This window comes from Etheostoma cragini, chromosome 10, assembly GCF_013103735.1.
Source record: "Etheostoma cragini isolate CJK2018 chromosome 10, CSU_Ecrag_1.0, whole genome shotgun sequence".
Classification (NCBI taxonomy): domain Eukaryota; kingdom Metazoa; phylum Chordata; class Actinopteri; order Perciformes; family Percidae; genus Etheostoma; species Etheostoma cragini.
Window position 1 is genome coordinate 20,408,376 of NC_048416.1, and position 23,651 is coordinate 20,432,026.

General features: G+C 38.2%; 1 long non-coding RNA gene across 1 annotated transcript in view; it reads left to right on the forward strand.

The window, feature by feature from the left end:
• LOC117952147 overlaps positions 1–20,317 on the forward strand; it is a 56,850-nt gene extending 36,533 nt beyond the window's left edge. Inside the window, exons 2-4 of the long non-coding RNA XR_004658322.1 lie at positions 9,262–9,350; positions 9,706–9,715; positions 19,671–20,317. This is a non-coding gene — a long non-coding RNA (uncharacterized LOC117952147). The remainder of the gene's footprint in view (positions 1–9,261; positions 9,351–9,705; positions 9,716–19,670) is intronic.
• The last annotated feature ends 3,334 nt before the right edge of the window (positions 20,318–23,651 follow it).

Here is a 23,651-nt window from a genome sequence, read left to right on the forward strand (position 1 = left end):
GTCGACAGCTGGTGCACACCAACAACTCCTTTAATCAGCTTTGCCCTTTGACCAAAAATCTTTTCCCTTAGCTCTGGCTATATTATAAGTAATAAACTAAATTATATTTAAACTCAGTTTAGGGTGTGGCAGCTCAATGCTAAAAGAAACAATGCTTTCACTATAAAGGAGCTTTAATATGCAGCAGTAGCTATTCTTTTAAGTATTGTGCCTCTCTTGCCTTCTTTTATATCAAAGCTTTAATTAGCTCCAGGTGGGCATTTTCTACTGTATATACCCTGATAAATATCTAGTATTCCGTCTGCGGTAACATTTAACAGAGAAGTAATTTCTTGTATGGAGTGTATACCAAGGTGTAAATGGATAAAAGCAGCCAAATGCACTGAAAAGAGAACTTCAGGACAGAGTGTTGCCTGATTTCAGAATTAACTGTCAACTCGTTACACTCCGTTTCCATGTTCAGTCTCACATTGCCTCCACTCTAATTGATTCCGTGTGGGAGGGGGATTCGATTTCCCTTAACTAATCACTAGAGACCAACCTATCAGTGTCAACATACTTGTTTTGCTTGGGGTTTTAAGATTGGAGTGGAGCAAAGTAAAAACAAACTTTTTTTGTAATATTGAGACTGACAACAGCATGACAAAGGCATGCTGCCCATGGTGTTAATTTGTTAGCCGGAAGTCCAACTGCAACGTCGTCGGATCGCTGATTGGATTGCTCATTGGATCCATTTTTATCTATCCATCTATCTATCTATCCATTCATCTCTCCAGCCATCCATCCATCTTTTTTAACCGAGAAACCTCTGTTTTATTTCATACTGCCAGACGACCCAGTCTACTCAGTGGAGTGGGCAGATTCAAAGGTCTCGACCCAGGCCAGATAGAATGTACAGAAGTGTGCAGTCCACTGGCAGATTGCTAGACATCTCATTAGTAACAATTACTGATGAAAACTATGCACAAGCACACAGCACAAAAACACTTTCAAATTATACACATACACACACACAAACACACTATTCAAACACCACGAAGAGGATGAACACATATTCCTGCTTTGTGCAATAAGAAGGTTAACCCTGTTACTAATTGTGACACTAATTCATTATTTTTCAATTGTAGCTTGGCCTCTGCTCTGCTGTGCCCAAACTCCAATCAGATTGTAAATGAGGCGGACAGAACCTGATAATGGAGAAACTCTTTAGAAATGTGAGTTCCACCACCTGCACATCAAGAACCCACTTTTACATTAGTTAGGTACAAAAAACATCTGAGATACATTTTGAGATGCTGAAACTGGTATCCATGCATTTGTGTCTTTCTGACTTGATTACTGCAATGTCCCTTTTTTCTAGTCTTCCAAATTGTGCCACTAAAGGCCTTCAACTTGCTTTGAACACTGCAGCCAAAATTTTGACAAAAACTAGAAAATACAATCACATAACATCCATTCTGGCCTCTGGCTCCCATTGCAAGTTAGAGCTGAGGTTCTTCTTTTTACATATAAGGCCCTGCGTGGACTCGCACCACGTTATTTATCTGGGCTTATTACACTATATACACTGGCACACTCTCTCTGTTCCCTTGATGCTGGTCCCCTGGTCATTCCCCTAGTAAACAAAAAATCAGTTTTTTATAGAGCATTCTCCTACCGTGGAATGGCCTCGCACTACATGTTGATGAAGCTCACTCAGTTGATATTTTTAAATCTAGATTGAAAACCCACCTCTACCCATTATACTATAGCCAACCATAACACATCATCCTTTCTGTGTACTTCACAAACAAACCTTTTCATTTATTGTCCTATGGTGCTGGTTTTGCATTGTTTATTATTAATGCTTCAGTGCTGTTCAATTCTTTTGTTACTTGTTATTTGTCTTCCTTTAATTGTAAAGTGCACTGAGACCATTTCTAATGGTGATTTTAGACTTTAAAGGTCGAGTGTGTAACGTGTTTAGTTGTTCATAATCAAAGTCTGTGTTAGCTTTTCATAAACCAGTCCTTTTTCATTAATATTTACCACCCCCATCAATTTCGAGTCTTCCTACTTCCTACTGGCTTGAAATTGTACGTGTCCATTTGAATGAACTGGAGTAGACGCTCCATATTCATTTGCCATCTTGAAATACGTTAGCCAGTAAGGGACATACAGGATATACTGCTTCGCGTTTTCACTGTCACATGATAAACTCACAAGTGCTAGTAATGCTGCTAATGGGTCTCATCGCTTCCCGGCCCCGGCAAGTTGGAAGAAGGATGGATGGAGGACCACATGTATACATAATACAAATTTCAGGAACAGGAGTTATTCTTCTTTGCCGAGAAAAAGAAAAAAGGATATTTAAAAGAGCAAAAGACTGGCTTTTTGAAGCGTAAGGGCTACCGTAACTGTAGTACGTACTTTGCACTGCTTGCCGCAGCGGACAGTTGATTGTGATATATGGAGACATTTATACACATTGGACCTTTAAATACATTTGATCAATTGATTGACTTGTTCATCACTAATTCTTGAAACTTTGACGAAAACATGTCCCACAAAGAAAAGTGTATAATTCTGTTTTTTTGACTCAATAGTTAAATAAAGTTGTTGCCATTGATTTGTGTGGTATAAACTTTGTATGTTGTTATGAGGCCACTGTCACCAGATTAGTGTCATCTACCTCAGTTCTAAAGTCAGCACCGTCAGAGGGAGATTTGTTTTAAATAAATATGCCAACAATATGTTTCTTCAGTGCTGTTGAGTTATTAAAGTAATATTCTCATGATAATATTTAAAACACAGATATTTAGGTCTTGTCTGCTTGTGTGCTCTAGCATAGCTGCAGGAACAACTAATAACTGAAGAAAAGACTAGGACATTACCAGACATCTGTCACACTATGTAATTTGTGTCCTCACCTTTTTGCCTCTTCCATTTCCAGTTAGGATATATACAGCTAGCACCCAAGAGGACTATGGCCTTAAAAGAGACTAAAGGAAAACAGTGAAATATCCTAGAAACCGCCCTCCCCATTTCCTCTATTGTCCTGCGTCAAGGGAAGCATCTTTTATGGAAGTCCTCTTGGCCATACTTTGACAGCTAATTAAGAGAATGATGAGTGCTACATTGCTCTGATGTGACGGTGAAAAAATAAAGATGAAAGAGGAGATTATGTTTCTATTAATATGATTTTAGTTTGCCTTTTCCACACCTCCGTCTTAAGGCACACACTCACTGAAATAGAGAAAAAAGGACATCACTAAGATTTGTCGTAGTTAAAGTAACATATGCATACAATTCATCTGTATCTCCAACATACTCTAATGAGACACAATGTGTTCAGTGGTATTCTATACGTGAAGGCAAGGGTGACATTGAAATATTAAGACAATACTAGTCACACATGCTTTCTGTATTAGTGGAATGTGAGAACATTAGTGGTAAAAGAGAATCGTCTGAAAAGCAAATTAAATTATAAATGAAACACCGCCTGTTTATTTTAATGCGAGTTGCATGCTCCGCTGAGAAAAAATGTTTTTTTGTGTTTTATATAGAAATTGCTTGTTTACACAGCATGTTGATATATTGATATTCAAAACACATCTGTGAAATACTATGTAACTTTGGACATTTTTATTTCACAATTACGTAGCATTTAGAGCTGCTGTTCTGTATTGTCCTTCTGTTCTGCTTCTATTATACATTTATTGTTTTTCTCTGGTATTGTTCTTTCATAACATTAAGAGAAATACTTTGCATAGGTTCGTATAATTCCTAACCTGAGACGATTGTCAACAGAGAGTGGGGGAAATAAAAGATTTGAGTTCAACGTGCTCTTTTTTTAAATATCATTCTTGTATCTCTCATTTGACTAACAGTCACACTAATATTGGACTTATCGATCTCCAGAACCTCTCAGACTGAAGGAAATTATGAAATTCAATCAAATCTCAAATGAATTGAGGTTGATTGATGACTTAGTGGTGGTTTGGCCATTGCAATTTCAAGTGAAATCAGATATACTCTCCAAACAATCTCTGGGTAAGGCCACAGGAAAAGATATAAGACATCACAAATAGTAATTTGCACACTTGATGAACTGCAGTGGTAGTTTGGGACATCCATGGAGATGCAGAAAGCAATATTAAAAACCCATTGGATTCAATACACAAAGGATTTTTCTCTGATGATGAATACTACTGACTACTGTTTTCCTGATCTCCCGGGTTTTTATCTACCGTCACCAGCAGGTCAAAGTGTTGTAAAATATCTCAGTATCTACAAGATGGATTGGGGCAGACATTCATGGTTCCCAGACAATCCATCCTTTGATCCTCTGAACTTAGCATCTTCTCTAGCACCACAATTTGTGATTTTGAGGAAAATTCAACTCTTGGTTTGTCACAAAATTCAGAGAGATTTATTCAAACATGTTGAAGCCTTAAGCCAGGTTCAGACAGGCGCCCAATCTAACCAGTTGGGCTTTTCAGAAAGGACACGCTTACGACCTGCAGAGATAGTTTCTGACAGATATCAGAATGGTAAGTGTAGTTAGCATCTTTTATTTGTTTATGCTATTTGTTAGCTTGTTACTTGCAGTGGCAGGCACAGCTACGATGAGAGTGTGCTTTCGCTCTCTGTACTGAAAAGTCTGCTCTGTGCTGAAGGTTTTGGGTTTCTTTTTCAGCTTTTGCTATTTGTTTGATGATAGTGATTGGCACATTTGCAAATCTGTGACCTACCAATAAGGCTGCTTGATTATTTTAATAATCAATATTCAGGTTCTTCTCGGGATTAAGCCGCTAGCTAAAAGTCCTCTAGCCACTAGGCTCATTTATACAGTGAGTGTTAAACACTGAAACGCTGCAGCACTATGGCGTCCATCTCAGCCAAGATCTAAGAAATGTCTGGTTTAGTCGAATTGTATCCGAGCAGCTTAATGTGTGTAGAAGTCTGTGTTGTTATGCTGTAGCACCCTGGTTTTGTTTTCAGGCAATTTCACAGGGAACAGCCGTGTGTAATGCCCTGCTGTCTTAAATCTGGCTGAGTCCAACCTGAGTCATGCTGTTAGTTTAGGAAATGCTTCATTTGATAGGCGGCAGAGTTTTACATGCGCCCCGTTTTTTCAAAAGCTGAATTCAAAGATCAACAATTGTTTTATGTACACAAAAGGCTTATTTCTCTAAAAATGTTGTTTACAAATCTGTCTATCTGTCCTCCACATCCTGCATCTTCACCTCCAAGATCGTCTAAGACCAGCCACCCGGACAGCTGCTGCATCAATCAGTTTGCATAACCAAAGAATTTCTGCACTAACAGTCAGAAATAATCTCAGGCAAACTCATCTGCCTCATCGTCCTCATTGGTGTCTCAACCTGACTGCAGTTTGGCGTTAGTAACCAACTTGAGAGTGCAAATGCTCACGTTTGATGGCGTCTGGCACTTGAATCCCGGTTTTCACTGTACAGGTCAGATGGCAGACAGTGTGTATGGCATCTTGTGGGTGAGCGGTTTGCTGATGTCAACGTTGTGGATCGAGTGGCCCATGGTGGCGGTGGGGTTATGGTATGAGCAGGAGTATGTTAAAGTCAACGAACACAGGTGCATTTTATTGATGGCATTGTTAATACACAGAGATACTGTGATTAGATCCTAGGGCCCGATGTTGTGCCTTTCATCCACAACCATCACCTTATGTTGCAGCATGATAATGCACGTCCCCATGTTGCAAGGATCTGTACACCATTCCTGGAAGCTGAGAGCATCCCAGTTCTTGCATGGCCTGCATATTCACACACGGACATGTGTGTATAGTATGCTTGATTTATTATGCAGCTCTATAACATACTATAACATGCACAGTATACCTTTGAATCTCAAAGTGCACAGAAAACAGAAATTAGTTGAGGAATGTGAAAACACTTCTCTAGCAACAAACTTTTCCCAGATACAAGTCAGTACAGTCAAGGTCAGAAATTTAACTCCCCTTTGTTTCATTTCACAAAGAAAGAACTGCCTAAGAAAAATCTTTAAGTGTTTTTTGTGCACAGTTCATCTGAGTATGGGTCTTTGCAATACTAAGATAAACTTTGAAAGTCACTTTCAGTCAAGGCTACCTCCAAATGTATTTGAGGCTTGGCAGCAGAGTTCCCTGACAGGTTGTGCCCCCGCTGCCCTAGTTGCCGCTTGGCCCTTCTTTTCTCTGTATGGTGAAAGCAACGCTTACTACTGGCATGCCTGTGGAGAGCCTGTGTGTAGGGGGTGAGGGGTGGTGTTGGTGGTTATGTGTGTTGTGTGCGGGTTGGAAGGGCTTGGCCCAAAACCAATGAAACTGCACTTGTGACTTGCATTGGCTGTAATCATTTACTTTAATAAATCATAAAGTCTCTCTGGTTTGAAGTCTTGATTGACAGACGACAGGCAAAGAAGGACAGAAATGTTTACACTGCTTTGACTCCATCTGCATCTCAAAGTCATATATTTTTGATGATTTTTAAGTAATTAATTTTAAGTAATTTGTACATTGCTATAAAATATGTCATGACACTCCAGTGACATGCTGATGACAATTTAAAGGGGAAATAAGTCCAATATATCCTTCACAATATGACAAAATAACCATAATTCATCAGGGTTTGATGAGGCTGTTTATCCGTAGCAGTGACTAAAATATTTATTCAAAAGATTTCTAGATTCAGAATGGTTTTTGGTTGGGTTGTTGACTGTTTAGAACAAACAACATTCACCCAATCACATTTTAACTCAACAATGGAGGAAGGCATAAGGACCACCCAAGAGGATTGTTAAACATTTCATCTAAACTTGAAGAGAAGGTGACACAACAACATTGTAACGGTATTTTACACTGTGAGATATTAACTCTTCACCAGTTGTGATTATACAATTGGAACTTTAGTTTTTGCTTGAATCATAAGGACAGCATCACTCAGGGGGATGGATCGAGGGTGGGGGTGTCGCTTAATATTCTTTTTCTGACACTCTCAACGCGCCCACACAGGATGATATGCTTGTCATGAGTGGGCGCTTGTTGACATGGCATCATGGATGTGCATATTGGTAGCAGGAATGAAGAGAATATATAAATGTTTGACAATGCCAAATCCTGTCTTTGTACCAACCAGATTGTCTTACATTTGAGGTGTCTGAGCTTCATTGAGAAGAAGATAATTATTCATCTTGGCAACTGCTTCAGTTAAGGCCAGTAACATACAGTACACACGTCTACTGTATGTACACATGAATAAATTGTAATCATTGTTTAAGTAGTGAAGGTCATTTTCAGGAGTAAAAGACTAAAGCTACATCTGAGGATGAACTGAGGCTCTTTTTCCTGGTGAAAACTGTCCACAGTACATTAGTTTACTGGTCAACATATTGATTGTCTTGTAATTAACATAATTTACTGCTGCACCGCAGTCATGTAATCTGGCCAATTTTTGGTCATTAATGCAACCTCCACTAAGAAAATGAAAAAGGTGCAGTTAAGGGAAAAGCAGAGTGAACTGTGCCCAACACAGTTGCTAGAGTCAGAGAGTTGGCACCTGCTGGGATTGTCTGCGGGTCTGGACATGACCCTATCAAGAGTCTTTAGGAGATTAATTTCCCAGGCCTGTTTTCTAAGAGAAAAAAAATTGAGACGGATCTTCAAATGTGAGATGTGGAAAACAAATCTGAAAATAATATATATTTCAAAAGGATTAAATAAATCAGCACATTTCTCCGTTCCTTCTTTTGTCCTTTGTGTCAATCCAATATTTATAGAAAATAGACTGTTAGTCTTGTCAGAATGTATGAAGTCGCTGGAAGAATTTCCAGTGGTTGACATTGTCTATGCAAAATGAAGCTTAGGATTCCATGCATCCTAAGTAATTTTCCTCCAAAGAAAGTTCAGTATTTATGGGATTCACCTTCGAAATGTAATGTGCATGCAGGTAGAAAAAACATAGGAAAAGAGAAATCCAGTGAGAAAAACAGTGAGGGAGAAGCAGGGAGACGAGGAGGGAGAGAAATCCAAAGTGGGAGTCATAAAGTATGTAATCTCCACAGTCTGCCATCCAGACAGGTCTCCTGTGACCTCCACCGTCAGTGCCCTACGTCCTTCACATCTGACAAAGTTGGGAGGACACAGTGGAAATATCAGCCTTCCATATATGAATGCCCTCGTTATGCCCCTGTCAGGATAAGAGCATCTGTTAAATGACTGAATAGTAAATTGTGTGCTGAGGACAGCAGACTAGCAGGGCAGATAAAGGAGCTTTGTCTTAGTTACATTTCAGCAGGTAGCAGCATGGCTTAGACTGCCAACAGTTTTTGCTACTGTGCAAGCCTAATGGTGAATGACTGAGGGGACGAGGGGGAGTCGCTGGAAGAAGACATGTGATTTTCAACTTGTCCAAGCAGTTTTTTTTTAATTACTCATGAGAATTTAAAAACGTGCATTATCTGTCAAAATGTACCAAATGTTATGAAGATAATGGAGATTGCATGTCTTTGACAAGGCTGTGTTTCTAGCTTTTTTACAATATTGCACTTTAAATTGTTGTGGCTGTTCTAATATCAAACTGCGCTACTAATCACTGAGTCTTGAAAAGGTAACATTTCCCCCCAGAAAATGTGAAAGCCTATAGGAGATAGTTAGGGTGTTAGTGAATGGAGACCAGTTAATATTTAAAGCCCCCCTGTACAGTTTTTTCTTGTAAGCAAACAAAAGTTAATTTTTACATGCATTGTTACAAGAGTTCCCAAGGGTTGTACTTAGTGCCTTATAATTCATAGGTGTGTTTTGGGCGTCCCATGCAATAAACCAATCAGAGGGTCATCTCCCATTCCCTTTAAGTCAGGCACATTTGTACCTTGGTACATTGCTAGTATGATGGCGGATTTGCACCATAATATGTTTGAGGGCTGCTGCACTTCCTTGTGTGTGTGTAACAAGCATAGTGTGTGTGCATAGTGCATGATCCTAGGTGCATTTTACTAATGCACTGTTAAAAGAGCAATGAAATGCTGCATTACTGCCTTCAGACAAGATTTTTGTTGGTCAATCATTTTCTGCTGCCTCAAGATAACAATATATATAATTCACTTGAACCCCCCTCCCTGTGAGACCAGCATGCCCATGGGCGCAAAGATGGACACAGGTGCATTTAGTCAATGCACAGTAAACATCACATTTGGAAGCAAGTTTTTACTTTTATTTCCAAACACATTCTCAACATTCAAACTTAAATTGATACTTTCTTTTGATAGGTCTGATGGATTGGTCCTAAAGGGTCAATTTGCTGTGTTTTGGACTGGCTCAGCAAAACATTGTACTGCACCTTCATCATCAAGTCAAGGTAATGCTTGTTATCAGATAGAATAACTCCGTCCTTTATAAACTTTAATACTGGCAGAAAAAAAAGGATCCTTGGTCCATTTTTGATAAACAATGTAGGAGCGGTTCCAAATCCCAATGTTGTTTGAAATTGCCTTTGCTATTTAGGAAGCTGGGCATTTTTTGTAATTCTTTTAATAGTTATTGTGACTTAAACTTGCTTTTTTAAATGTTAAGTGAATAACTGAATTGCTTTCACATTATGTACCTCTCATTTATACTATTATAGAGCTGTGTTGGTAAATATCAGTAACAAATGGTAATGATGAAGTATTGCTAAAATTCCATCTACCCAACCTGAAATGCTGGCTGTAAAGACATTGGCAGGTAAGATACATCTTACAAGCTTAAGAACTAATTATTTTTATTTTTTTTTACTTCAGAGGATTGTGTGTTAGTAATTGAACACCCTCCAGAACAATTTTCTTGCAGCTGACCAGAATTCTTGGCTCTTCCTTCAAACCTTCTATTTAAAGATCGCACCCCCTCCGAGCTATTGTACCACTGCCACTGTGCAAATCAATCACGGACCACGCTGTGGTTTATGTGTGTGTGTGTGTGTGTGTGTGTGTGTGTCTGTGTGTGCGTGAGTGTGTGTGTGTGTGTGTGTGTACTTGCACATTTGTGAAGGGGTGTTTAACTGATGCTATTTGAATGATTATGAGTCCTTAAACATCAAGCCTATTGCTAAATTGCCCTTGACAAGGAAATATGTTGTTAGCTTAGATAATATGCTGCACATTATTTTAGGCTATAGCGCTCTGCCAAAATGCAGGATTATTTGGAGCTTGCAGGGCGGTGGCAGCTGCACGCTTAGAGATACACAGAGCTGAAACAGGGAGCATCAATACCATTATGTTGCCAGCTATGGAGACAAGAAAGAAAAGTGTAGGTTATACCTACAGGAAAAAATAAATGCCTTTTGGCACCTCAGCACATATAGCTTTTAGACATGCAACAATTTTATGCCACATAAAAAAGCTGTATTTTTGGCTGGGTTGGTTCAGTGGGTAGTGCAAGCGCACATTTACTGAGAGGTGTATGCATCCATGCAGAGTCCAGGGTTCGAATCCAACCTGAGATGATTTCCTGCATGTCTTCACCTTTTCTCACCTAGCTGTCCTATCAATTAAAGGCGGAAAAGTCCAAAAATAATCTTACAAAATCTTGCATAGCCTTAAATGAGCCATAATGATACACTCTAGGGCTTTAAAAATAACTTTTACACAAGGTACAGTAGCTACAGAGATTTGCTTTGTGCATTCATGTGGTCCAATATTGAGTTCTTAAGTTCAATTTCCCACTAAATCTAAGAAAACACACTTCTTTCTTCAGCCTGCTGAGTTCAAATCAAAAGCAGTGGGAGGACAATGTAAAATACATTATATGCCAATTAAAGTCAGTCATCATTATTAAAATTAATTTGGAAATATTATATACAAGAATGTCTTTGAGAGTACTTTTATGATACTAAAAACCACTCTCATTGGTGGGTTTATACATAATATATCTCAAGAATTCATTGATCAAGGCATGGAATAATGTGATAAAATGCACACTTGCTTGCATTTGCTCGAATTGTACCTGCATGAATGCCTGAAACAGTTTGCACATATTGTATATGCATTCATGTTGTTTTGCATGTCATTTGAAATTCCCAAGCATTGAAATCAGTTGTATAACTTCGATTCTGTGGAGGCTTGCTAAGCAATATGTCATTCTAAACAAGGCTTTTAGATAAAGCAGCTGATTTGTGCTAATATCTATTGTCTTCTATATTTTCCTTTCATCAGCTTTACAGTAAATGGGAATGTTTGTCGGCGAAATTGACAGCAACATAAATCATTCACACATGCCACCATATAACATCGCCATGAACACAGATGCATGTGATATTAGGGATTCTCTTCATGTGTCATTCTCATAAAACAAGGCGCGACAGTAAAAACACAAAAAAAAAACCACAATCAATAAAAACACCTGCTGACACACATGCACCATAAAAGCATCTTGAGAGGATGCATCTTTCACAGTAAATCAAAGGTCTTTCAACAAAACTGTTAGGGCCGTATCAGTCTGAGAGTCCAAGTGAATCACTACTATGTGTAAGGACTGGAACGAAAGGCAAAAACAATGAACTCAGTAAAGATATTTTTTTTACAAGTTTTAGTACTGAAATTACATTGAAACAAGGTGCTGAATTAGAGTTTAAATAGTATAATTTCTAGGGCTCTAGTTGACTAAAGACATTTTACAAATATTCATTTTGTCGAATAGTCAATTAATTGACTAAGAGGGGGCAGCCCTAATAATTGCATATTAATAAACCCAATATAGACATATTGTGTGCTGTTTGCTTGTTATGATCCAGAGGAAATGGTGTTTGGAATAATTGAAAAACACAACAAAATATATTGTTGATTATTTTTTTGCCTATCAATTTATTGACGTATACTTTCACCTGTATGTGATAGCATCATCATCATTGTCATTATTATATTATTATTATTATTATTATTATTATTATTATTATTATTATTATTGATGCATTACACAAGGAATAACTTTAAAATGCATCTTATATGTTAGCTGCATGTTTATGCTGTTGCTTGTTGAGGTAATATTAACTACTTTAAACTAGCCAACAGTGCATAACCTATATTAATAGATAGATAGATAGATAGACAGATAACATACTGTAAATCTTAGCCAGCAAAGTTATAAGTAACTATAGCTGTTAAAAACCTGTAGTGGTGTAAAGCACACAATAGCCATATTAAAAAAGGAGTAAAGTACAATTGCCTAAATTCATACTTAATTTTTAAACATATTAAACATATTTTTGAAAATGTGTTTTTTATGACTTGCATGTCAGCATTATAAATAGAAGAAGTGGCGTCACAGCAAATCTAGAATATTAGGCTGCCAATACTAGAAAGGAATTAACTCATGCCATGCTGAACTGTAAAGTCTTTCTTTAAAACTTACACTAAATGTGCCCATAACCTTACATCTGGATATCATCATGGATGGATGTCAAAGAGGGGAGTCTGGAATGCTAGTGGAGCGTGTACCAATTAAACCAGTTAGTGTTTTGTGGAAAACTGTACAAATAGATGTCCAAAAGATGACAATAAATAAATGGGAACACAGCAGCTGGGACCATTCCGACATCTGAGGCTTGCCATGGGTAAGACCGTGTCTGCAAGACTAACACAACAGATGTGTTTCTACACCACCTGGTTGATGCATCCTACAAACTACATCATTTAATCACTGACCCTTTGGCTCTGTGAAAGAAAGAAAGAGAGACAGAGAGAGAGAGAGAGAGAGAGAGAGAGAGAGGGGTGAGAATGCAATAAAAGTATTCAGAATTCATCTAAATCCATGAGATGTCTGTGAAGCTTTAATTTTAGAATCCTCATGTAGCAAAATGACCAAAATGTATTACCCGCCGTCTTGCATAACTTTGCTATTTGTGTCTACTGGACGCTAATTATTGTATCTATTTTTCCCTAAAAAGCATTAAGTATCATATGTGAAGTGGGACAAAATCTCATCCATTATGATCATGATCAATGTCTCCATGTGTCTGTCATATCAGCTTTATGGTGTTTATTGCCTCCAACATCGCATTCCAGGCACCTAACTCTAACATTTACCTTAAACATAGCTATTGCCGAGCTGCCTGGAAGGAGAATTTGGGGGCAAAAAACACCAAACACCGTCATATCATTGGACATCCAAAACATACTCACTCTACTTGCAGTTCCCAATGATGCAGAAAATAAGGCCAGAACATGATCTGAACATTAAGGAATATAAAAGTGAATTGGAAAGCCAAGTAAAACAATAAACATCAACAAAATAGACAGCACATGTAATGGATTGTGTACAACAACCCCTTCAGGCGGACAACACACTCCATGCTGCATTTCTGGTCAGATCTTATTGGATTGTAGATCTCATTATATTTCTACAAACTACGCAAGTTTGATTACATTTGAGTAAACCACAACTTGAGAGGGGGTTTGACATACTGTCTTGTCTGTAAGATTAAAGGAGAAGTGGTACAAAAATGACGTCAAACAGTCACATAACTAAATCCTCTAATAGCACTAAGAGTCAAATGCTTTGGGAGCGAGTTTTGGATGGCCGAGGTTTGGAGAAGATTAGTTTTGCTATGTGGATTGACAGCTAGCTTGTGAGCAAGAAAATAGCTACTGGCACTGTCGATAAAGTGGATAGAGTGACCCCCACCAAATAAACCCTACCATTCCTTCCCGACCCCACATGTCATATTGATACACATGAGCAGTATTTTAGATGGAGTTTTATTTTATTCTTTTAAAGCTCTATCTAAATATGTATAGGTAAAGAATCTGGAGCAAATTGCCAGCACATTTGGAGATAATTAAATAATGATCAATTAAAATAAAAATTACTTTTTTATGATATCTGTTAAAAAACTAGATAATTTACTCAATAATTTCCTACATTATTGTAGATACAGAATCAGCTATACCCTTGAAATCCTGTCTTCTACCACACCATATACTGTAGTTACCACAGGAAGTGATACACTCAGGTGTATGCACTACATTTTTATCCATTTCCTAAGAAAGATGCATTTTTTCCAGCAATAAAGTTTAGTAATGAAGTTTACCTCAGTTTCGGGTCAGTGTCATCCTTCTGAATTTGGTATATTCAGGCTTACTGTATAGGTAGCCTGGGAAAACCCTGATCAACTCTGCAAGTCTGTCTGGCCACGAGTCCATTCAAGCCCATTTTCAATTTTTCCAAATCGAGAGATCAACCACCACAATTGGGGGTGGGGTTCACACTATGACGGCAAGCAGCTTTTTGTTTACATTACAACATGACGGCCACTTGTTATTTATCCATGCCACAGAAGCGCAGGAACCTGTTGATGCCGCTGTCGCTGCTACGTCACGTGGATCGTCAGTCAGATTGGTTGAAGGACTATCCAATTGTCCCCAGAGATGACGCCCCTTTGTAAATGGGCTGTCAATAAACTTTCCCCAGACCCACTCTCAGTTACAACTGAGAAAGGTTAGGTGTCAACCGGGCTACTGTATAGGTGCATGTCCTTGTAAATAAAACAACATAATGCTACAGTAACTGGAAAAAAAAAACGTGGGCTTGTAAGAAGTAGCATTAGCTGATAACGCTAGCTTGTCTTGGTAACTCAACTGTCAGCGCACACATCGCATGATGCAGGATCAGGATCACGATGACACATCATTACATAAAATAAACTACAGGATAAAGAAGCAAAAATCGAAAATAAAAGAAGAGCAAAGCTGCTGTGTGAGGAAGCTAAAAAGAGAACTGAACAGAAACAAAAAGTATATGGGTGGGGCATATTGGTGGATGCTGTTGCATAACTGTCTCCAACAAAGTATTTTTGTGTTCTACATGCAACCAATTTGAGTTGGCTAATACGTTTTAGGATGTACTGTAATGGTGATTTCATTCCCATGCAACATGAATTTCCAATGCAGGAAGTAATGTAATGTCATTTGTATAAAAGCAATTCATCACATTAAATCACTTTGTTTAAGTGTCAGAGATAGAGACATAAGATTTGACAGACAACATGAATCTGTAATGATGATAAATCCATCGTATTTGCAACTTCATGTGAATGTATAGCTCTCTCCACTGATATACACTGTCTACTGTACATAATCCACTAGAAGATTAGGACCCTATGGATATTGTACAATCCATCCATATGGCTGTTGGAGGAAAAGCAGATTTAATCACACATTTTGACTCATAATCTCATCATCAACTGGGCATGGTGTCTGGATGTTTTTTTTTGTTGCAATGTAGCCGTTACTCAAATGAGGCCAGTGCGATCAGTCCTGACAGATTTAGAGCATGTTACAAGCCCTGTTTGTCACAGGCTGTACTTGCCACTCATCTAGCAACAGAGACAAAAGAATAGGAGAAAGAAAAAAAACACCATTTTGTCATTTTCCATTTAAATATCTTAAGGTAACCTGAAAAGAAGTAATTTTAGGGCCCCGTGGGGCTTAAATGTTCTGCCTTGATTTTGTTGAAAAGCACTGCAACCCACACAAAAAGACTGTACTAATTCCATACTTTCTGCTAATTGCTTTTAATTCTCCACCCAAACTTTTACATAGTTCAAGACTGAAATTTGAATGATAGCCTTGTTTAACCTGAAGGATCGGCAAAGTCACATTGTTACGTAATCAAGATGTATCTGTTTTGTTGGATGAGATTTGTAAAAATTTTTGTCATTAGTAATGATCTTTTCTTCCTGCAAATGTAAGTTTTTGAGAATTAGTACAAACACCTGCATGTCCCTGTTGTGATGGGTTACTATACAACGTTGTCACCAAGTCCTGCATTACTGTTTGGCTCATATAATTGAACACAAGGCAGAAGCCATGCCAGATTATGAAGAGCTTATATTTTTCCATGCTTCTGCACACCTGCATCCTACCGTCTAAATAAATCTAAATGAAACCTTTTAAAGTCGTCACATCACAATTTTAAGTCCTTTGACCCAAAGTAGGTCAATCATTCCTGACAAAACCACAAAAATTGGACTCTTTTATCCTCTCTTGATTGCCTTATTTGAACAGACAGGGATTGACACGGCAGGTGAAGATTTTAGTGCTTAAAAAATAGCAGGTTTGAAAACGTGCTTCCAAGCCTATTCAGCTTCAAGGTGAGACTTTGGATGGTAAATAGTTGCAGTTTAAAAAAAGAAAAGCCTGTTTCTTTTATTCAACATAATGATCCGAGAAACAGTTGAGAAAAAAAGATTCATGTTTGTGCTTTGACATTTGACATTGGCCATGTCAAGTCACAGTATACTCATTTTGAATCATATGGAATTAATCAATTTACAATTTTTAAATTCTAATGGAATTTGTATAATCATGTTAGCTTGGATGCTAGCCAAACTTAGCTCCACCTACAACATTTAAGGTTGGGAAGTTTGGTCTGGGCTTGATCGGTTTGGGATCCGGTACGCTCGAACCAGAGCTGTTTTGACCAATGAAATTGTCAGGGCGGGCTTTATACGAGGATGGACAGACGACCAACAGTAACGTAATCAACAACGTCACCAAAGAGCGCTTGGGTTGAATTTGTTTACAACAAAAATGGCTGCCGCTGGAGAATTGAGATGTGGATATTCCTCCATTACGTCTGTTATAAAAGATATTGATGGTGCATTCATTTTAAAAGAAAAAAAGAACCACAAACAAGGCATTTGTTAATCGGAAAGATGGTTTTGCCCTCCGTCCTACGGGATTCGGCAAAAGTTCAACATACGTCACCTACTCCGTTGCTCTGATTGGTTGTAGGTCTATCTAATTGAGTGCAGAGGCATTTTCTTTTCTGGTTGGGTTGAAACACGCCCCGTAATCACAACCCAATGGAGCAGTATCAGACTCATATTCCGACTAGAATCTGAGCATGACTACTTTATGTCCCAACCGTGTAGGATATTGGTAAAAACTATTATTTTGTTGTAATTTTGGTTTCAGTGAGACGATATGTCTAATTAACAATTTAAGAGTTTGTGTTTTAAACCTCCATGCCAGTGTACAGGAAGTATAAGGGAAGAGAACAGAGGATGTAGCCCTCAATTTCTGAAAATCTCTTCACATAATTACCTGCAACGGGATTAGTTCAGGGGCTCAGGGCCTGCCACTACGTCCTAAATATGTTTGCCAAAAGCCCCAGCTGGCCTTCCCCATTATTTGGACCAGGTACTGCAAAGTCCCCCCACCCCCAAGAGCATGCCATGCCTCCATGCTTTTCAGCATTCTCTCATCCGCCCATGCCCATCAACAACACTAGGTTCTCTCTGTCTCCTCCTTAATGTCTTCTTAAGCCGGAGTACCCACAATTTGTTTGTCAGTGCTTGAGATCACTGCAGTGAGAAACAGTGAACGGACAGACACTGTCTGTTCCACTATAAACACGCTTTCACTCACTCTGCTCGTCATGTAACTGAGGTCATGAGTGGCATTTTGCCTCTTGCAGTGTCATCATTTGCTGATTAAAGGCTTTAAAAAACTGCATGTTTGTATTTTGTAAATGACTGCTCTTAGCTAGCAAAGCAGTAAGCAAGCTAGCTAAGAGTTGCAAACACAGCTAGAGGGTCCATGCAAGTTGCAAATTAAGCACATTTGAGAAAAACATGAACATGACATTTCTGAAAGGATTGTACTGTATATTTCAAACTAAGATGCATGAATTTTAAGGACAGATTGTATTAACTATCACTTTATTTTCTGCTTTTTTCATCATGGGAACAATCATTGTGGACACCAGTCAAGCCTTTTATTGGTTGGCACTATGCAAAGTGCATTTTGCACTGAAAATATTACACTTAGCGATTGTGCACAAAGTTCAAATGACTTTAAACCTAAAATCTGTTTGCTGCTACCCTTTCAAAGCATGCCCAATCAAATAACGGTTTACCAAGAACCTTAAAAAATGGCTTCCTGTGTGCTGTTAGTCTCATTTTCAAATAACTGTGTATTGGCTTTTCTTGAGTTTTGAATCTAACAGTCTATATAAATTATAGGGGTGCATGATTAAGAAAATATCACGATTCAATTTAATATAGATTATTAGGCTCAAGATTCGATTCAAAAATAATTCTCAATAAATAAAACATTCACAGTATGTAAATCTAGTTACTTTTCCCATCTTATAGTATACACGCCAATAAAAAACTGAAAAAAATGTGAATCATAAATGTGAATCGTTTTTTCGCACACCCTTAATAAATTACATAAATTCCATGATGACGCATAGGTTTTGAACTACAGTGGCTGAAGTTCAAACACCACATCAAATCCGTACAACACAACAAATCACACATGGATGTTTAAAGTTGCTATGGCAACAAGTGACAGCTCCCGCTAGTATAGTAAGCTCAATGGTCTGACCAATCACTTAAATTATTACATGAATTACCATCCACTGTCATATCCCTTTGGACCTTTAGCTAATGTTAGTAGACTTTTTCCTGCATAGAGAAAGTTTTGGCAACCCCAAAAAGGTAATTAGACAGCGGTAAAAGAAAAAGCACAAGCAAAGCCAGAAGCGGCTGAGGTCCGACTGCTGTCTGTCCGTGCAGCAGACTCCACTGCCATCTATCAGTATTAAAATTTAACATAACCTGTGAAAATGTCTCATAGTTGTGTTAAATGTAGTCCAATTTTTCAACTTAACAAAACGTTTTGTTTTGTGTAATTTGCTGTTGTGTTGTGTAATTTGCTGTTGTGTTGTGTGATTTTCCGTCATTTTGTGCGATTTGCTGTCATGGTTTGCAGGGCCAGCATAGTTGTACTGAGCTCCCGGCACCTAACCCAACTGGTGAGAGCAGCTCAGACCGCTTATCATGTGGAGACAGCTTGAGACTGGGGAGGGAGAGTCTAAGGCTGAGTGTGTCTGAGGCTTAGGAGGGAGGAGTGGGAGATGATATGACAGGGCAGCCTGTCTTAATCACAGGTAATCACTGTATGAAAGCAATGCACAGTTATTTTAATAATAATATTTAAAAAAAGTTAATATATATTCATCGTTCTTGCTGTTGTGTTTGTGTTGTGTCTCCCTTCCTGTATTTCCTGTTTGTTTTGGTGTGGAAACATTTGGTAGTAGGGAGAGATTATAGAGGAGGTGCACTTTGCCTTCGTAATTAGGTGTAGTGTACTTTTCTGTAGATTGTCATCTGCACCAATGTTTAGCTCTCATGCTAAAATAAGAAGAAGAAAATGTGATCACAATAAAAGAGAATGTATATTCACTCCACAATAGGTTGTTTGTTGTTGAGAAAAGTGGTAATTCCTCTATTCTTAATGTGTATATCATTAGCTACTGCAAAATGCGCTTAAGCAAATATCTTTGTGAAAATAAAGTGGATATATGCACATTGCATCAATACCTTTATTTTTGCTGTGGAAAATAAACAGACAGAGAAAATGGTTATGCTTATTCAAAACACTCATAATTACCAAACTTTAACCAACGTTTTGCCCTAGAGTAAACAGAGGAGGTAAACTGTTGTGTCTGTAAATGGAGTTAAAAATGGAGTTAAGACTGACAAAATAAATATTAATTTTATGACGGTATTTTTGAACATTCATTGAAATGGAGTGCAGCATAGTGCGGCACAGACATGTAGATCGATCTTAGGTCAAGCATAAAAGATTGAGATTCTAACACCTTACAATCTTGATAATCTTTCGATGCTCCTCAGCCCGGAAGCACTAGGGAAAGATGAAAGCGTCCTGCTGTTGCTTATCCCTTCCCAGCATGGCAACTGCACTGATCACAGGAGGAGGACACAGGTGGAGACCTGGAACAGTGTCATCATCAGTGCTCAAACAGAAAAGAAACAGTTTGGCCCAGGCTCCAGGAGCTGGATTTAGCCAAGGTGGGAAATGCCAGCCAAATGCCTTTTTGCCCCTCTCACAATATCAGGGGCTGTTCTGCGGATGGAGAGTAGGCTAATATTGAATAGGCAGGCCAGACAAATAAGAGCAAAGCGTACTTAGCCACCTGTGGACCAGCTGGAGAAAAGATGGACATAAGATGGCATGGCGTCCTCAGAGATTCAGCCTGATGAACAAATTGAATGAAAACAACAGAAGCACTGGACCTGCTGCCACACAGAAAATTATACAGCCTCTTTATTTGAATTTCTAATGAATGGTTGTGCCACAGTACTTGGAAATATCTGCGACTTGATGAACAGTGTGTGCTAAGTTGCTTATATTGTATTCGTTAAAATAAATCTGACCGTTATTGTTTGTCACTTGGAGATTGAACCACGACTATGTGTCTAACAAGTAGTGCTAAGTCGGTCGCTTGCATCAAGTTTTTTGTTTAAGCTCATTTATTAATATTTCCCCTCATCTTGTGCATGTCTCTATGCAATTTGCAGGAAGGCTTCCTAGTAATCAATAATTAGTCTGGGGCTGAAATGATAACTTGAGTAATAAAAATAGTAAAATTCAAAATCTGTGCCTAGAGGCTTTATTTTCATTATGAAAGTAGTGATCCTGTTTTATTGATTCAAGTTGAAAAATAAGTGTTGAAAAGGGTGGAGTCTGAGAAGAAACAATTTAAATTATTGAGCCATATTTCGGGTTTAAAAGTAGCTGTGCGGCATTAGCCGCTTGCCAATGAAAAGTATTGCGTTTAGCTAACGCTAGCCCGTTAGGTTGCCACAGATACACCATTCGCAGTATTACAATATTATATGCAACTCACAGACTAATTGAATTTCATGATAAATCCACACATAGGCTCCATGCTGTCCCTTGGCATGCACTTGAAGTCTCTCTTGCTGACTTTTTAAGCCTTTTGTGATCCCTCTATGCACTAGGGAAAATCCCAAATATTGTGCTGAGAATTAGTGGAAAGGGATGATAAGACACCACTGTGTGTTAAAGCAAGAAGGTGGCCTTCATGATGCATGAAAGAAGAAGCAGTGGGAGAGCTACACGCAGCAGTCATCTTAGTCCTTCCACTCAAGTAGAAGAACTGGAACCACAGTGCTTCCAAGCGATAAAGTCTATATTCTGTGCAAACATTGGGTAAGAATGGACTATATGATCATTTTGATAGACTCAGCTCTTTGTGGCATAGGTGTTTATCACACTCTTTTTCTAAATCTGAGCGGAGTTTGCGTAAAATTGAGCTGTGGTCATAAACCTTGCTGTAGTCCCACCAAAGCGTAGCTTGACAGATTGGTAAAGTTAGGTTTACATCTGCCAACAAGCATACTTATACAATGCAAGCTGTTTTTTGGTTCAGGTCATGGTTAACACATTAAATTCACTTGAGTACCGTAATAAGTGTTATCAACACTGTGTGGCATTCTGGCATGTTATATATCTGACATTCTTTTATTGAGAAATACTGTATATCAAACAGTTTTTATCATTTTTCCATCATAATTAAAAAAAATCTAATAAGTGGTAATTTTCTTTCAGAAATTAGGATGTCACTGTTCTATTACTTTAATAACGTTTCCCAAACCATTTAATCACTGATAATTTGTTCACACTTACGCACTATATCCAATTGTCTATTCTACACTGACATCAGTCTACCCTGTGCTCCATGTTAGCACTGATCAGTATTAATCTAATCAATTATAGAATCATTTGACAAGCCAAAGGCTAAGCAAATCTTATACTAACTGAGCTCTGTAAAACATCCCATGCATTGTAATGAGAGTACTTGATAATATCCTCCAGCCAGAGCCATTTGCGTGGCAACAAGGGCAGATGATTTGAAATATTAGATATTCAAATACGAGAAAACCCACCATAGTATTGTTGACAAGTGTACATTTCTGAAAACTTCGGGGGCATGCTAACCTGACAGCTGACTTTACCCAGACTTAATGCACATGCTCAGAAACTTCATATGATTTGTAATATTGGCTGAGCTGTGATTGCATTCTGCATGATATTCTGCAGTTTAATAACCTATAGTAAAATAACTCCCCAGACTCTTGATCTAATAGAGAGGACACAGTGCTCTATCCCCAATGCTCCAATAACTGAAGAGTAAAGATAATTAGGGCCCAGTTAACAAGAGGAGATGCAAGTTCTCTTTTCCATGGTATAGTTCAATTATAATTTGCTCCCAGTGGATATACATGTTAGTCACCATGTATACCCAAGAGTCATCTAAAAACATTCCTTCTGCTCATATTGGATGGCATTTCCACAGTAAGACAGGCTAATCCTTTGGATATTGCATGTCAATAACCACAACTCAAATGGAATCCTTCATTTAGCTTACACTTACAGCCACACCAGGAAAGGTTGGCACTTCTAATAAGGCGGGGGGTGTGTGTGTGTGTGTGTGTGGGGGGGGGGGGGTAAAAGGAAGTATAATAATGCCAATGCATAATGGATTAGCCCAGGTTTGTGGGATGAATATCAAGCAGGTTATCTAGTACACACAGGCCACCTGGGCTCTGTTACAACAGAGTTGTTAAGGTGGGAATAAGCCACTAGGTGAACGCCCACCCTGACACTCACTTTGATGCATGTGATATAGATAAATGAAGCATGCTAATGAGTTTTTTAGAGAGGAAGGGATGATATGTAAGAACATGTCTCTGCTTGGATTAATTTTGTAATAAAAGTAGAGTAGGCAGAACAAACCAGGCATCTCATTTATAAACGTGGCTTACGCACAAAATGGGGCCGAAATTGTGCGTACACCACTTCCCACACAAAGGGGCAACTGGCTGTTTCCAGAGGGAAATGGTAGATAGCTTAGTGTTTATATAAATATTATAATTGTCAACTTTAACACTTAGGCTTGTTTGGATATATTATATAGTTCTGTTAAATCTTATTATATACTGTCTGGTATATCAAGGCTGTCCCGGAGTGCCGTAATGCCTGCCATTTTGGACAGTATTATTAAATAGGTAGTCTTACATACATTAGGTCTACCTACACTGTGTGAGTTTAGGCCAACATTATAATTCAATTTGCAGCAATTTACCAGTGTCTGTGAAGTTTTTAACTTTTTGCCCGCCAGTTGTCATGATTTGGCTTAACGAAAGTACAACTGCCAGGGTCATTAACATACTGATCAGCATTCATGAGGTGCTTTCCATTAATTATTTATGATTAAAAATGGGTGTGTACAGTGCGTAATAAGAGGCAGATTCACATACGTACACTTGTCGGATCCTATGATAATTTATGTTTTATAAATGAGACCCCTGAGCAGTAAATATGTTTCGCAACTAAATAAAATATGAAAAATGTCAAATAAAGTGAAGTAATCTTCAGAAATAGCATAGAACTTATATTTATATATTTTATATATATATATATATATATAAAATAATAATAATAAATTAAAATATTTGATCGTGATTGATTGCATGATTGTCCATACCTAACTCACGGTTAATCGCAAATTTATTGCACATTGTTTATCTGTTATAAATGTACTTTAAAAGGGATATTTTACAAGTGTTTTATCCTCAAGTGGTATTTGAGACTCAACGTACTCCGGTGGTACTGTAACTAAATTCCCATTGACAGTACACGAAAATAATCATCTGTAAGGACTTTGAAACTAAACTTGCCTTTTGAAAGACCCTTTTCTTCATCCATTTCTTCATCAGCTGCTTTTTTAATGACCATTGCTTTAGTTAAAATGAAGTGATAAAGCCTTTTGCTCCGAACAGGAAGAC